At 46.7% G+C, this 17,914-nt stretch overlaps 1 protein-coding gene across 10 annotated transcripts in view; it reads right to left on the reverse strand.

The window, feature by feature from the left end:
* The window catches only part of LOC138299844 (zinc finger CCCH domain-containing protein 11A-like), a 273,758-nt gene that overhangs the window by 151,647 nt on the left and 104,197 nt on the right, over positions 1-17,914 (reverse strand). The gene's annotated exons all lie outside the window — the stretch shown is intronic.

Genomic DNA, 17,914 nt, shown 5'->3' on the forward strand with positions numbered 1-17,914 from the left:
CCACATCTCCAACCATCGCCACACCTCCTCCGGACGGTCGAAAAAATTTGATCTCCCGCCCGAGAGAACCTTTAAGCATGCCGGATTCAAAAGCATATATCTAATGTTCATGGCTTGAAGTTCTGCCTTGACCTCCATGAAACCCTTACGAGAACTCTACACCTTATTTAAGTAATCAGTATAAATGAATATCTTGCAGTTCTCGTATATTGCCTTATCGGACTCACGTGTGGCCTGCAACACACAGTACCGATCATTAAAGTTCAAAAGGCAGACGATATTAGCCCTGGGCGGCGTGCCGGGCCGATGACGCGCAACAAGGGCCCTATGCGCGCACTCCACCACGAAAACCTTAGATAGCCCAGTTGGCTGCAGCACATCTCTGATCCAGTTATCAACAAAGGATTGCATATCAGACCCCTCCGCACGCTCCAGGAAGTCCAGCAACCTGACATTGTTCCGCCGGGACCTCCCCTCCACGTCCTACAACCTCTCCTCCAGCCGTCCAACCACGGAGTTGGCCTGCACCATTTGTTTCCGCAGGGCCCCCACCTCGGTTTGTAGCTCCACAATAGAGCCCTCCGCCACCTTAACCTCTCTCTCTCTCCCTCTCCCCCTCCCTCCCTCTCCCCCTCCCTCCCTCTCCCCCTCCCTCCCTCTCCCCCTCCCTCCCTCCCTCCCTCCCTCCCTCCCCCCGGTGTGCGCCAACCAGACACCGCAGCGTGATCCCCGGGTTCCAGCCGGCCGGCGCTCACCTCCAAGCCCGGGCGACCATCACCGCATGCTAGAGTCCTCATATCCAACCGGCCCACCGGGGGTCGGCAGCGCGGGAGGAACCACCTGCCCTCCTAGGCAGCATCCAGCAATAGGCCCAGCAGCCGATCCGCACAGTCCAAAGGACGTCCTCGCTCTCCGCCTCCACATCCACCAGGCCTCGCGCCACCCTCCGGGGCCCCGACTCAGCGGAGCCTCAACAAGTATAGCCGCCACCACCGTGGGCTCCCTGAACTAGCTGCGCCGCCGCTGCGGCCACGCGAGCTCCACGGGCGTGTCATTTCCTGTGCGGCCCAGCAGAGGTGCGCAATCACCACCTCGGCACCGCCTCCGCTGGCACCCAAAGTGGGATTCAGCCCTGCCCGAGCCCTCCTGATGGTATCCCATTACAGGAGAGGGATCCCCAGTCTCGGTTACCCCAGAATCGCTGAAGGATGTCATCTGTAGCAGGAGTTCACTAGGAGCGCGTCCCGCCAGCCATGTTGCTTGGCCACGCCTCCAGATTATAACTGTAGGAAGTTGGCTCTGTATATACTATCAAAGTGAGAGATAGTGTGCACACAGAGTCCAAGGGTTCCCCTTAGAGGTTGATAGTGGCAAAATTAGATAATACTAATGCTCTATTTTGTGGCAGTGTGGTCGAGCAGTAGGCTTAGAGGGTAGTGTTAAGCATTTGTTGTACACACAAGCAATAAATGAGGAACACACACTCAAAGACTTAACTCTAGGCTAATAGGTTTTTATATAGAAAAATCTTATTTTTAGAACCACAAGATTCAAATTTGAGGTAAGTACATAAACTGCAAGGTACTTCACACAGGTAAGTATAGAACTTTGATTTAAAACAGTAGTGCACACAGTTTTGGTTAAAATGGCAAATAGATATTTTAAAAGTGGACCCTTAGTGAAAAAAAATCAACAGTTCCTGGGGGAGGTAAGTTTTGGGTTGTTTTTCAGGTAAATAAAGCACTTACACAGTCTGTCTCCTGGGCATAGAGACAGCCCACCGTTGCGGGTTCAAGGCAACCCCAAAGCCACAGCACCAGCAACACAGGGCCGATCAGGTGCAGAGGTCAAAGGAGGGCCCAAAACACATAGGCGCCTATGGAGAACAGGGGTGCTCCGGTTCCAGACTGCTGACAGGTTAAGTACCTGCAAACTCTGGGAGCAGACCAGGGTTTTTTTGTAGAGCACGGGGGAATACACACATACACACACACACACACACAAACACACACACCAGACCCTCAGCGGCACAGGGGCGGCCAGGTGCAGTGTGCAAAGTAGGTGTCTGGTTTTGCTTTGAAAGCAATGGAGGGACCCAGGGGTCACTCTGGCGATGCAGGCAGGGAACAGGGGGGCTTCTCAGGCCAGCCACCCACTGGGCAACGATGAGGGCCGTCTGCTGGTCACTCCTGCACTGGTAGGTGGTTCCTCTCGGTCCTGGGGCCTATGGGTACGGTCCAGGCGTCTGGTTCCTTTGTTACCAGGGAGTCGTGGTTAGGGAGAGCCTCTGGATCATCTCTGCAGGCCTCGCTGTGGGGATGCAGGGAGGTCGACTCAGGGTGTCCACGTCGTTGGAGTCACCTAGGAGTCCTCTCTGCAGTGTTATCCTGAACTCGAGCCGGGGGCGTCGGGTGCAGAGTGTGACGACTCAAGTTTTTGGCGGGAAGTGAGAGTCTCTTCAAAGTTGATTCTTTGTTGCAATTATGTTGCTGTTTCTGGACAGAGCCACTGTCCTCTGGAGGCTCTTGGTCCTTTAGGTGCAGGTCAGTCCTCTGAGTCATCAGAGGTCACTGTGCAGATTCTTTGAGTCTGGAGACAGGCCGGTAGGGCTGGGGCCAAGTCAGTTGTCGTCTCCGTCGTCTCTGCGGGGCTTTCAGGCAGCAATCCTTCTTGTTGTAGGTTGCACAAATCTGATTTCCTGGGTTCAGGGTCACCCCTAAATACTACATTTAGGGGTGTGTTTAGGTCTGGGGGGCAGTAGCCAATGACTACTGTCCTTTAGGGTGGCACATCCCTATTCCTATTGGGGAATCCTCCAAAACCAAGATGGAGGATTTAAGGCAGGGGCCACCTCAGCTCAGGATACCTTAGGGGCTGTCCTGATTGGTGGATGATGACTCCTTGTTTTTCTAATTATCTCCTCTGGACTTGACACCAAAAGTGGGGGCTGTGTCCGGATGGGCTGGTATCTCCACTAGCTGGAGTGCCCTGGGGCATTGTAACACGAAGCCTGAGCCTTTGAGGCTCACGGCTAGGAATTACAGTTCCTGCAAGGGGGGGAAGAGGGAGGGAGGTGTGAAGCACCTCCACCCAGTGCAGGCTTTGTTTCTGGCCTCAGAGAGCATAAAGGCTCTCCCCCCAGGGGGTCAGAAACTCATCTCAGTGGCAGGCTGGCACAGACCAGTTAGTCCTGCACTGAAGGATTGGGTAAAGTAAAATACAAGGGCATCCCTAAGATGCTCTCTGTGTGCACTTTTTAATAACACTGTTATCAGTGTGGGTTTATTATTCTGAGAAGTTTGATACCAAACTTCCCAGTATTCAGTGTAGCCATTATGGAGCTGTGGAGTTCGTTTTGACAAACTCACAGACCATATACTTAATATGGCCACACTGTACTTACAATGTCTAAGAATGGACTTAGACACTGTCGGGCCACATTGCTCATGCAGCTATGTCCTCACCTGTGGTATAGTGCACCCTGCCTTAGGGCTTTAAGGCCTGCTAGAGGGATGACTTACCTGTGCCACAGGCAGTAATTTGTGTTCATGGCATCCTGAGGGGATGCCATGTCGACTTTACCTTTTTCTCCCCACTAACACACACAATCTGCAATGGCAGTGTGTATGTGTTAGGTGAGGGGTCCCTTGGGGTGGCACAACAGATGCTGCAGCCCTTAGGGACCTTCCCTGGTCACAGGGCCCTTGTTACCACTGGTACCTTTTACAAGGGACTTATCTGTGTTCCAGGAGTGTGCCAATTGTGGAAACAATGGTACATTTTTAGTGAAAGAACACTGGTGCTGGGGACTGTTTAGCAGGGTCCCAGCACACTTCTTAGTCAAGTCGGCATCAATATCAGGCAAAAAGTGGGGGGTAACTGCTACAGGGAAGCATTTTCCTACAATAATGTTTAAAAAAACAAATACCATAAAACCAGGAGCCCTATTTATTAGTCAGAGAATCTTGGATTTCTCCCTTTCTCCACACCCCCCTCCCCCCTGCCCGTATGGCAACCTGGAACATTGTACTATAGATGGAACTGCAACACTCTGGGGTGTATAATCTAGGGAGGGAGCGCATAGCGTTACGGCAGGAAGACCATGAGAAAGATTTAGAGCCATCCCTATTGACCCAGGCTCCATACTCTGCATGATGTGGAGATAACCAGACCCTGTGTGATCGAAGGTACACCTAGCATGTTGAAAAACCACTAACATCCTTTTCTCACTAGTTTCTGATAAGTACTGGAAGTGCTAGGGCTCCGGGAAGTATAAATAGTCTGTCCTGCAAGGGGCTAAATTGGAGGTTATTTCAGAAGGGTCACCTGCTTCCCTGTGATAGAATGAGGCCCGGGTTTCTATGTGTAGATCAGTTAGCGACTATCTGTTTTCAAACCATTCACCTCCAATTCGAATTCTGCAACAGATTTTATGAAAATTTGAACCAGTTCAATCAAAGAGCCAGCTAGCTTTCCTCCCAGCCCTGAGTCAGTCTCCGGAGCGGCCCAGCCGCATCAATATGGCCCATGCTTGTCAACGGAGTAAAGAAATTGCTACATGATACATTAGAGATAGAAAGTGATTGTGGCAAGGGGAACTCTTTAGCAGGAGCAATGGTCAAGGAACTCATGACAATACAGCCATTCCTTCTAGTTAGGGGGTTGTGGGGCTCCAAATTATGCTTTTTGGCCCTCTGCGAGTGATTCTTCTTACAGATGCCAGCACTGGGTTTCCCTGACCCTTTAACAGCAAGAGGTAGAGTAACCTGCGGGGGCGATGGATGATTGGCAAAGGACGAGAGATTAGAAAGTAGCCCTATTTCCACTTCAGATTATTTATCTCCAACAAAGTGTTTTTAGTGGATGCAGAGGTGGACTTTTTCTTTGAGATGGAGGCTTCATAGATGTCTCCAATAGTTTCCTTTTCCCATAGTAGTGGAGTGAGCTGGCACAATAATATAAGCAAAGTGGTAGAGATAGATGTATCTCCCTTACAGCCCAAGCATATACAAATGAAATAGAGCTTACCTTGAAGTGAAGCAAATGTCAGAGGGGTGTCCCAGCCCAGTCTCCTGCAGGCGATAACGGGTGCAAGACAAACATTCCCTTGGCCTGGGCTTTGCCTGCACAACAGGAGCAGAGAGTTGGCCATTTGTAGTGCAGGTATGAGAGCAGCCCATACCTTTTCCTCAGATACGGTGCCTCCTGAGCAAGATGGCCTGTGGGACTCTAAGTCCCCTCCCTCATTTTACATTTTCTGATGACCCCCCTGTAGCAGTGGAACTGGGGAAAAAGAGTATGCAAATGTCTGAGCAGTTTATCGAAAGGGCATCCCACCAACACTGAGGGTGTGGCTGCCTGGAGGCAAAGTTTTGGCATTTTGCGTTCCAAAGTGTTGCAAACTGAACTATTGATAGTGTGCCCCATCTTTTGAAAATCTTATGCACCTCTTTCTGATTGAGCTATCATTCGTGGGAGCATGAGGTCTGTCTGAATCTCCATGTTCCTCTGAACTGCCCATTTCCAGAGTTGCTGAGCTAGTCTCGAGAAGGTAGGAGATTGAGTGCCCCCTTGTTTGTTGATGTAAAACATTGTTTTGTTGTCTGTTTGAATTCATACTGCCTTTCCTTGAAGGTGCTCCTGGAAACCTTTCAATGCTGGAAAAACAGTCTTTAAATCCAAGAGGTTGACGTGTTGTACAGCACCTTGCTCCCTCTAAATTCCTCGTATCTTCAGAGGGCCCATATGAGCTCCCCATCCTATATGTGAGGGCTTTGTGGTTATTGTTACTGAAGGAGCTGGTTGCTGAAATGGTCTTCATCTTTTTTCTGTTGAACCACACAATTTACTCCTGCACCTTCTGAGTGACAACCACTGACTGTGAAGCCACTCCTGGATTTGCTGAAGTCTCACATATGGGATCAAGGGAATGCATGATGCCGTAGGAAAGTACTCTCTTTTGGTGTGGTTATCCCCACTTTTTGCCTGCCATCAGTGTGCTTAAACCATCTCACTGGGATCCTGGTAACCAGGACCCCAGGGATTGTGTTCTCTCCCTATAAATGTGGTTCCCTATGACTTTTGTGCACTCCACAATTGGCATACTGGTGTCCCTTCTAAGTCCTAGCATATGGCACTTAGGTACCCAGGGTATTGGGACACCATTGGTCCCTGAGGAGCTCCAGTATATATTATGCCACCCATGGGAGCCCATACAAAATGGGTCCACAGGCTTGCCCTTTCACAACAGGTGACTGCACCAAGTCACTGTAAGTCACCCCTCTGGTAGGCCCTCCTAGCCCACAGGGCAGGGTGCAGGTCCCAGTGTGTCAAGGCACTCCTGATAACTCCAGTTCCATTGCACTGGACTTCACAGGTGCAGGAGAGCCATTTTACCCATGAACCAGACACAGGACTTGTGTCCCGCTACATAATGGTAACTACAAACCTGGGCAGGTTTGGTATCACACATGTCGGAATCATACCCCAATACTGTTGCCAGCATTGATTGTATGATTCCATGCACTCTAGGGGCTACTTAGAGGACCCCTCAGTATTGCTCCTACCAGTTTCTAGAGTTTTCCAGGCAGCCAGCGCTGCTGCCACCCCTCAGACAAGTTTCTGCCCTCCTGCTGCTTGACCAGCTCAAGCAGGGGGAAGGCAGAACCAAGGAATTTTTTGTGGTAGAGGGAGGCAACACTCTCTTCCCTTGGAAATAGGTGTTACAAGACTTGGGAGGGTTAGCCTCCTCAAGCCACTGGTTTTCTTTGAAGGGCACATTTGGTGCCCTCCTTATATAAACCAGTTTGCGCCAGTCCAGGGACCAAGGTCCCTGCTCTGGCACAAAACTGGACAAAGGAAAGGGGGCGTGACCACTCCTCTGTCCATTATCACCTCAGGGGAGGTGACCAGAGCTCATGCAGGTGGCCAGTTGATTCTGCCATGTTGAAACCAAGATGTGCAGAGGACACGGGGGCATTTGAGTGGCCAGGCCAGGCAGGTGACGTCAGAGACCCCTTCTGATAGGTGGTCACTTTGCTAGGTGACCAAACCCCCTTTTAGGGCTATTTAGGGATTCCTTTGCGGGTGGGTCCCCAGATTCGACATGCAAGACTCCACCGCATCGTTTACTTCTACTTCTGGCCACTGGAACCGCAACTGGACTCTTCAGGAACTGACAAGACTGCAACTCCCAAGACGACCTGACGCCTTGCAACATTGTCTCCTTTCAGCAACTGCAACATTTTCCCAGCTGAGCACCCTCTGGGGTCTGCAACACTTCAGCCTCCACCAAGAAGCATGAAGGAATCTCCCTTGGAGAGAAGGAGTCACTCCCCTGTATCTGTAGGCACCTACAGCAATGACGTCCGGCTGCATGGATCTGCTCTCCTCTGGAACCGCGTGCATCTTGAATCACGGGTGGCGGTCTGGAGTGGTCTCCTTGGTCCTTCCAGCCAGCTGTCCAACTTCGGAGATGGTGAGCCCTTGCCTCTCCTTGCAGGACAGTGCCCCTGTGCAGCTACCAAGAGCTACCAAAACTTATTTTCTCCTGCTCCAAGTAGCCCCAGCCGCCATCCTGTCAAGCACAGTCTCCTTTCTGCTGCTCCAGCGACGTGGGACTCCTCTTCAAGTATGCTGATTGGGCCTCACTGCAACTTACTGTGCTTGCTGTCAGTGGGTTGCCTGTGTGGGCTGTGACTGCTTCTGTTGGCTCTCCCGACTGTTAAGGGTCAGTCCGAACTCCTCTCCAAGGGTTGAGTTCTCTGGACCTTGCTGGTACTCTTCGCTGGGGAGCGCTTTCCCCTGAATCTAATCCAAACTTGCTCTCAAGAAAATCTTCTCCTGTTCTGGTTCTGGAGATGACTTTTCTGTTTAATGAGAAGCCTAGAGTGTACAATGTCTTCATCACTATAAGAATGTCCTGCTTGCATTTGTGATAAGAGTGTGCCCTTACTAACCAATCGTCGAGGTACAGATATAAATATATACGCATGCTTCTGAGGTGTGCTGCCACTGCAGCTAGACATTTTGGGAATACTCTTGGAGGGGACTTTATTCTAAAGGTTAGTACCTTGAATTGATCATGTTTTCTGTTTACCACAAACCTTTGGTATTTTTGTGCTTTGCAATCATTGGCATGTGCAAGTAAGCATCCTTCAGGTCTACTGTTGCCAAATATTCTCATTTTTGCAGTTGTGGAATAACTTCCTGTAAAGTTGTCAGTTTAAACTTTAGTGTTTTTATAAACTTGTTGATGAACCGGAGATCTAGGGTTGGACACAGGGATCCATCTACCTTTGAAATTAGCAAATACGTTGAGTAATTCCCTTTGTTGATTCCTTCAATTGGACCTGTTCTACTGCTTGTTTAACAATTCTTTGACCTCCTGGAGAAGCCTATCCGTTTTCTCTTGTATATGGGTTTTTTTCTTTGGACCTCTTGGTGGAGGGAATTTGTCTAGTTATATGCAATGCCCGTATTGTACTGAGTTTAGCATTAATTTGTCTGAAGTTATTTTTCTCCACTCCTTGAGAAGTTTTGTAATCTTCCACCTACTGGTGTGCTACGAAGGTATTCTGAGACTTTGCTGTTATGGTACTGCCACCTTTGTTGTAATGCAGAGGTCTGTGTACCACAGTGGAAGCCCTGATGAAAACTCCCAGACTGAAATGTGCCTCTAGAGGCTGATCTTCTTGGTGTGAAAGACCCCTATAGGATTCTCCCCAAAAAGGCAAAACAACCATGACCTTAGCTGTTTCATTCTCCTTTTTTAACTGGTTGAGCCTTTCATCATCAACTGTATTCCCGAACACTTGTTGTCCATTAAAAGGGGTATTTGTTATGTTTGCTTGAACTTCTGGCTTGAATCCAGAAATTCTTAGCCATGAATGACAACTTAAAGTAACCCCCATCATCAACTAGTGACTAGATGTGTCCGCAGCATCCAGTGCAGATTTCAAGCAAGTGCTTGCTATGTTTTTTCTGCTCTCTACCAGAGGAGCAGCCCTCTTTTAGTACCGTTCTGGGAGATGCTTCATTAATTCTCCTACCGCCTCCCAATGCTGATGTGTGAGTCTTTAACAAAGCGTTGGAATTAGCAATGCACCATTGTTTTGCCGCACTCTGTTCCATCCTATGGCCCAGAAGTTCCTTCCTTTTACTTTATCGCTTGGTGGCCCCTAATGCTGATGGGATGTTTGTCCTCTTCCTTGCTGTAGACGTTATATTTGAATCAGCTGGAACAGTACCCTTAATGTATGCTGGTTTTTGTGGGGAAAACGTGTATTTTTTCTTCTTCTCTGCCCTCAGCAGGACTGCTCTGCATGTGGCTGGTTCAAATCTCCTCAACTTCTGTCTCTGAAAACCTCCTTCGTCCTCAAAAATGTTTGTGAAATTAAGACAGTCAGACTTTCGTCAAATTACTTTTACTTCTGTATCAACACTTCGGACTTGAGCCTCTTCCTTTTATTTTCGATCTTGGGGGTGCTGTCTTCGACACTGACAGTGGAAAATTTCCTCTTTGATGTCAATTTCCTTTGCTTATTGTTTCAGACAGGGAACTTTGGCAAACACTTTGAGGTTCAATGCCTTCAATGACAACGCGCCCTTCACCTTTCCACCTTTTGTCAAGGTATGTTTTTTTTGGAGCTTTATCTCCACTGGAAACCCTCTTGAGGGCTCCGTGAGACTCCTTTTCATAAGGAATGCCTGTGGACGGCCAGCGTTTTGAGATGCAAGTCTGATTTCTTTTCGGCTCTGGTGCCTTCGCGGAAGTGGACGACTCTCTTACCTCCTTTCTGCTCTCGTTTGGCTTCTATGATCTCCTGAACACCCTCTGAGATTTCTCCTTCTACTCCCTCTGCAACATTTTCCTCGTCATCGCTGTAAAGTCCTAGGTCTTACAGGGATGGTGTGGATGAGTGATGGGCCATTCTTTGTATTTCTCTCAGCCTCTTCTGTGCAAGTACAGTGCAGGCGTTACAATCTTCACTCCGGTGGTCACATGGAAGCCCAAGATTACACACCGAATATGTTTGTCCTTCTGAGCGTATTTGTGATGGCAATTCCTGCAGATTTGGAATGGTGTCTTCTCCATCACGCCACACAGGGATCCCACTGCCCAGGACCTTTGTCAAAGTTTGGTAAAAAAAAATGTGCGCTCGCTCTCTGCTGTTTCTTGGTGTTCTGAGGCTTTAATAAAGTTATCGATAACGTTTTTTTTAAAAATTATTAGATTTTTTACTATAAGCTGGAGACGTCTATGCAAAAACACCCAGACCCAATGGCGAAAAAAAAAAAAAAAAAAAAAAAAAGACTATGAAGTTGGCAAACTAAGGAAGGTAAGAACATCAGGAAGTACGAGGACGTCACAAGGAGACACCAAATGGAGGTTCCGCAAATGTCTACCAACAAACAAAGGTAGAGAAGGAAGACCGACGAAAATTTATTTTTGGTGAAGTAGCAGAAATTCCAGACCCAACCACTAGATGGCAGGATAATACACAGCATGTGAATCCTGAAAAGATTCACGCTGCAGAACCAGGAACTTCCGTGGAACAACACATTTGATCCCCTGCATCTTGCAGGCAACCCAAGAAGAACTGAGAATACCCAAGACACCTAAAACCCGACAATGGACAGCACCACTGTACCCGTGCTTCCTAGCGGCAGATGAGCCCAAAAGTGTGAGCGTGGTTCCTAGACCCTTCAGAGACAAAGCCCACTTTGAGTCTGCAAGCTGAGGACTTCAGGCAGCATCTGCAGCCTCTTCTGCAGGCCATCGTCCCCCCCCCCCACCCAACCCCCCACTCCGCCTGCTTTACTGCGACCGCCTCCGGTGATGTAAACCAGGCTATCCAAGACACCTCTGCACCTGGCCGCCATGGACAGAGGAGAAAAAGACAACAGGTGTCCCACTGTCCGATCATTGCAACAACTGAACCCCCTTGCTGGTCACCTGGACTGGACCCTCAGTCCCTACCTGCAGCATCTTTCTAACTGGACCGATCCCCCATTGACTTCCAATGTGGCACACAATGTTGAACTGCACCTCTGCACACGGTTGCCCTAGTGCTGCCCGAGGTGATCTGTTGGTGTGGCCTAGGACCTTGGCCTATACTCAACTTAAGTCTGAAAGATTGGCCCTGTAAGTTGTTGTGGAGTACTTATTTGCCGTATATATTTTCCCTCCCGTAGGGTAACATTGCAGCATTAGAAAATTAAAGTGTGTTGACTTTTCAAAAATGTACCCTTTTCTATTGCAAAACGTTCTTACCCGATTTTATTGATTCTGGTGCCTAAATATATATATAAAGATACCTGTTATTTTTATAAATTGGTGTGGATCTCCTTATTGAGTAGTGCGTCATTTTTTGACTGTGTGTCTATGGGTAAATGTCTAATGCTCTTCTCTGATAAGCCAAAGACTGCTCGACCACACTATCCCATAAGAGAACACCTTGGGATTGCTAGAGCAAGCCCCTGTACACTAGTAAGTGAACCCCTGGACTCTTTGCACAGTATACCTCATTTTGATATACTGTATAAAGAGCCAGCTTCCTATGCAGCCACGTTAGAAATTCTTGACAACACTCATTCTATTCTTGACTTGTGTATTAACTAACTGCTGTTCAACACTTCTCTTTTTGGTTTAAGTCTAATCCTGCCATTATGTTTTCTCCTTTCTTCTTGTCCTCCTTTCTTACTTCAGTTAACCTTTTACATCAACTACAATTCATATCTCTGACCACTCACCTCTTAATTCTGTTCCGTCTCCTGTTTCTCACTCCTTTTGGCGTTTTAGCTCCCCCGCCACCAAATCACTGCTCTCAACCCATGTACGTGATTTGTTCTCATGACTAGCTTTTATTATGTGTGCCTCGGGCATCCCCAAGCTCAGATGAGTCTCCTCTGCTTATTCAATCTTTCAATCGCTTGCTGTTTTCTCCCCTCATTTTTCTGTCTCCTTTCTGTACAGAGTCAGTGTTGGCATTCATTTTTGCAATCCTATTCACAGAGAACAGCATTATTTCCCTGGTCACATGGTGTGGACTGTGGAGTAAGGTAGGAGCAATGAGACCCAAAATCTCTGTTCTAAAAATACTGCACTACCCTACGAAACAGTTTGTAGTTTTTTTTTTTGGAGGGGGGGGCGGGAGGGGCGTAGTAAGGGTGTATCTCATTAACAATCTCCTGTAAAGTTGCAAAGTGTTTGCACACCCTGTTCACTGATTTAGAATTTGCAAGATGGTCAGTTGAGGTATATTTGGGTCTTCCCCAGAGTTACTCATTTCTGGTGCAAAAATCTTAAATAGACAAATAAAACACCACAAATGCCTTCCTATATCCAACTCACTTTACTTTCACATTACCTCACATGACCCAGTTTTAAATTAAACACAGACTTCATTTTCTAGTAGCCACACAAACCAAACCCCAAAATAGAGGACAGAAAGTTGGCTTCTCAAATTCTGAAGAAAAGTGTGACTAATGAAAACCAATAGACTACCAAAGGCAAGAATTTAAGCTCTAGGTAAGTGTCAATAATTCCAATAAATAATTCTGATCATAGATAAAGGTGTTATGGTTTCTCTTACGTTGGCTATCTTAAAAAGTTTAACTAATAAGACCGCTTCCACATTTATGAACAATTATCTTTTGGGTGAATACTCTAACTGCAGATCCCTCACCTATAGAACAATCACAGGTGTCAGACGATCCAAAAACTTCAAAGCTCATTTCTCCTATAGGGGGCACTCACTTTGTATGAACGGCAGAAGTGGCGCCCACTGACTTCATTTAAGACATGTGGCACGTGCCCTGGAACAACATCAGTTTCCATCCATATTTCTTAGCCTTCAATGTGAGTAAGAGTCTGATATCAATAGAGTAGGGCAATACTAAAAACCAAGTGCAATCTTATTAACTTTCTCTATAACACATCAATCAAATGGGGAGGCAGACAGGTGGGGGAGGAATCTGCAGGTTAATTAAGTATCCACCAGAAAGACCGTTACTGCAGGTATGTAACTTTTTCTTCTGCTGCATACTTCTACCGGCAGATTCCACACCTGTAGAACAGACTACAAATCAATACCCTGTGTCTGAAGGAGGACTGATGGATGGTTAGACAAGGAAGTCCTGTAGAACAGCTCTGGCAAAGTGTCTATTCCTACGCACTTCAGAATCCAGGCAGTAGAGATTAGCACAGATGTGCAGGTATGTCCACATTGCTGTCTTGCAGATATCTGTGATGGGAAATCCAGTGGAGAGGGTGGACGTTGTGCATTTTGCCCTGTTGGTTAGAGCCCAGAGTCCTTCAGGGGGTGAGGGGACTGGGAGGGGTGAAAGGACTGGGGTGTGAGGGGGGAGGCTTTTTTGGCAAGAGTGAGCACATTTTGATATGCAAGATTATCCACCTGGGGAGGGTTCTCTTTTGTAAAGCCTTTCCCCTTCTTAACTCTGCAGTAACCAAGAAAGAGCTGGCCATCCAGTTGTATGTCCCTGGTGCGATCAAAATATTAGTTGACCGCAAGTCTAGGATCCAACCGTTGCTTCTCCTTTATGGGAGAGCAGAAGTGCTGAGAGCTTGCTCACCCTTCTGGCTGAGGTGATAGCTACCAGAAACACAGTTCTGAACACCAACATCCTGAAGGGACAGCAATGTAGGGGCTCAAATGGAATCCGCATAAGAAACTTTAACACTAGCTTTTCTTGATAGATACTAAGAGGCACAGAACTGTCGGCACTAAGCATCAAAGGCTTCTGTTTCTCTCCATGGATACTGGCAGGCGTAGTACTGCCTGCACTGAGTATTTTACAAGGACACAAACAAGTCGACCTGGGCAGTGTACCTCGAAGCGAAGATGCCCTGAACTATTTCCGTTACAAGTTGGGTCTCGTGGTTGGCAAGATAAGATTACCTCAGGTTGCCACCTCTGACATTCAGGCTAGGTAACTGGCGACAAGTCATATCCCTTGGCAGTGAGTCACTTCCCTGGCAGGGTGCCATGACCACACTCAACCCTTCCAGGTAAAGGAGGTAACAACCTACTTCCTCTTGCTTGTTGGCTTATCATATCACTGTCATGTTGTCCGTCAAGATCTGGGCAGACTGACGTTCAACGGAGGGGAGGAAGGGGCGCGCCAGCTGAATCTCCTGACGTTATAGCAGGCTGATGTGAAAACCCTGTTCTTCCAGACACCAGTAGCCTCTGATCTCCAGATGGGATCCCCCCTCAAAGTGGAGATATCCATCACTACCACAGTCATGGTGGGAGGGTGGGGGCACGGACGTGAAGGCCACCCTGCAGCTCAGGTCTGCCTCATTCCTCTACTAAGCTGCTTCCGCTGCAACGCTGGGGGAGATAACAATGGATTCCGACAGGTTTTCTCTGCACAGTAGGCACCTTTGCAGGACCCTCAAATGCCAACAAATGTGCGTAACTAGGAAAATGTCGAAAGCCAACAGCCCTAGAAATCATAGTACTCTCGGGACTGGAAGTTTTGTGCCTTGCTTAAAAGATGGAATCATTTCTTGGATGTCTCTGATCCTAAGCAAGGAAGAAAAGGCATGGAAAAGGGTGGTGTGCAGTACCAACCCTATGAAATGGAGTTGTTGGGAGGGTCGATGGGTGAGATTAGGCTTTGTTGATTGAAAAGCCCAGGTCAAAACGCAGAGATGCGGTTGACTGCAGATGGCACGACAGTGCTTTTGGCAAACCAGCTTTGTTCAGCTAGTCATCCAGATATGAAATATTGGGATGCCTGATCCTTTGAGAAGGGCCACCAAAACTGCCAAGACTTGATGCGTCAATGTCAGGACATAGGGTAGTACCATAAATTGGTAGTGTAGAAGAAACCACCAAAAACTGCAAGTACCTCTGATATGACCGCAGAATAAGGATGTTTGTTTAAGTACACATCATGCAGGTCGAATTACACCATCCAGTATCTACGTTCAAACATCAGTAGTGCTTGAGGAGGGGGGTCAGCATTTTCAGCTTTGAGGAAGACCTTCAGCTTCCCCTGAAGTACATGTTAATGTAAACAGCCATCCTTCTTGGCCACCAGGAAGTAACATGCATAGCATCCTTGTCATTTTTACAGTTTGGGCACTAACTCCACTGAGTACCCCACTCTGAGGAAGAATTGCCACTTCATGTTGCATTATGGCAAGGTGGCCCACATGTCCAAAGTAATGCCTCGTCAGACAGGGAGAAAGAGGCGGTACCTGATTGACAACTACCCCTCACAGTCCCTAAACGGTTTAACCCCAGATTTTTTAGGAGACATTGTACTGCACTATCAGATATTTTTGTGAGGAAAAAATCTCCTGATAAAGAAAGCCCTGAATCTGTGAAGACTAGGGGGGAAAAAAAAAGAAAAGTGAATGGACATTGTTGCACCAATCGGCCGATATATGGAGTTGATGACATCACCTGACGCCACTTCTAGCGCTGATATGAAGCCAGTGTCGCCTACAGGCAACGTGAGATCTTAGAGGTTTCTAGATCCAGCCTGACGCCTGAAATTGTTCTACAGGGATCTGAAGGCAAAAGCATTCATCAGAAGAGATGGTGTCATAGATCATTAGCAAGTATAACAAAAACAATATTACATTTCTGGAACAATGAGGTAGTCTAAATGTCGAGGCTTGGGTATTTTCACTGAGAACTCTTGCAATCTATAAAAAGACAGTTGCTTTCTTTGCTTAAAGTGGAAGAGTATGAGAAAATATTGCAGTCATACATTCAACAATAACCTACTCCAGTCGTTTGTAGAGTGCAGGAAGACAACCTGGGAAGAAAATAAATTCATGCATGCATGCATTTCGGAAACAGGAGATCCCCACACTCAGACAGCAAGAAACCCCCATACACCCACTGATTCACACTTGATCTAAGCATTTAGTGAGTTCCCTTTACTGAGACTAACTTTAGCAACACAAAAGGTTGATGGGCGGAGTGCTGAAACTTTTCAAACACTCACCCCAAGTCACAGATTTAGGTTTAATCTATAGTTTTTTTGATCACCATGCCACCGCAGTTCAGACCCAGCCATATGCAAATCAGTCTTGACCCTTTTCCCGGTCTTTTATTGAGGATGGCAACACCAATGGTAAATTGTGCAGAGAACAGTAAATTTAGCTGCAAGAGTTCTAAGAGAAGGTTAACTGCAGGGCTTAACAGTTCATACTGAGCCAATATTAAATCTGCCCCCTCTAAAAGAAAGATACCTCCGAGCAAGACTGTTACATTGTATTCTTTTATTCCAAGCTCTTGGTCCCAACTAACCGGACCCAGCACAGAAGTGTGCATATGTCCTGTAATAAAAGACCTGACACGTTTTGAAGTTCCCAGAGTCAACCCAAATACAGTCCTATTACATAATATTGTCTAAAAGGGCAACAATATTGATCCCACAACTTTTCCATCTAAGGTCACCAAATCACAGAGCCAATGAAAAGCTTCAGCAGCTAGGAAAACCTTCTTCAAATTATAAACTATAAAAAGTAACCTTTCACCGACGCACAACAACGTAAAAATAAGTAGGGAATCTTTTTAAAGTGCTCTCAAATTTAAACAGGTGGAATAAGAATGAACACAAAAGAATGTACAACATGCTACAACTGCTAATCCTCAACTCTATACTACTACAATTACTGGAGACCTGGATCAGAAAGAGATGTTAAAGTGCTTATGAGGGGCAGAAGGGCTATTGGTGGCTAAGAAAGTAGAAGCAGAGAATGCTTCAGAAAGGTCCTTATAAGAAGCAGATTCAAACTATTCGGTACATACTTGTGCATGTTTTATACATATTTATTTATTGAAGAGCGGTAAACACTGCTGTAAAATGGGCCAGGTGCGCTTTCCATTGAAAAGGCATTCTTTTAATTAGTACATATTGTTTTGACCCTATTGACAGATTAATACCAAACTTGGCATACTCTTATGATAGACTGGGACTAAAGTAATAAGGAAAAATCTTTCGCCCAGGCTGAACCTAGTTGGTGTATCAAACCCATGCTCTATCGCAGTCATCTGCAACCTGCACATAGGTCCTGTTCTACTGTGACCATTGACTGTCACTGCCACTTTGTGCTTCTTGACACTATTCCTTAAAATTCTTTAAATTCAATTCTCTGGTTACCCTTTTTCAGTTTGTGTCATTTTTGTATCATTTTGTTTATTAATTTTAACTCTATTTTTCTAATTCACATTAGGATTGTTATTGCTTTGCATTCCGACTTCATTACTGTTTGAGTACTGCATAAATACTTTACACATTGCCTGCTCTATGCCATAGGTACCAGGGAGTTGATCTCAGGTTAATTTGGTGACTTTAGTCATTCTCTGTAATAAGGCTTGTGGTTATTACCTGAGGTGGGTTATCTACCTCCCTCAAATAGCACTCCAATTTCTTTAAAATGTGATCAGTTGGAGAATGGCTCTGAAGGCATTTTATTCCGCCAGCATGAAAATTATAAACCAATTCAGATTCACAAATTTTTGTTTTGTGGGAAAAACTCTTCCACAGCCATGTGGGCCCACCCTTGTGAGGAGTCCGGTTCCAGGGGAATGCCAAGGTTTATCCTACAGCATGGATTACTCTAGTACGACACCAGAAAAGAAAGTAGAAACCAGAGTTCAAGTGACAAAACAAAAGCAGCTGCGATTCTGCAAACTTCTATTTTAGGTGCTTGTCTGAACTGCTATTTATATTGAAGATTTGGGTTACCAACCAGCCCCAGCAGGCTTCCTTAACTGGTGTGACCCTGTGCTGCGAACAGGGGGGTCAGCCAACTGACACTTGGAGTCTCTGGCTATGGCTGGACACAACTTCTCCATGAGCAGAACACAGCTACTCTCCTTTGCTATCCACGAGGTGCAGCAGGAGCATCATCAGTCATGAT

This window comes from Pleurodeles waltl, chromosome 6, assembly GCF_031143425.1.
Source record: "Pleurodeles waltl isolate 20211129_DDA chromosome 6, aPleWal1.hap1.20221129, whole genome shotgun sequence".
Classification (NCBI taxonomy): domain Eukaryota; kingdom Metazoa; phylum Chordata; class Amphibia; order Caudata; family Salamandridae; genus Pleurodeles; species Pleurodeles waltl.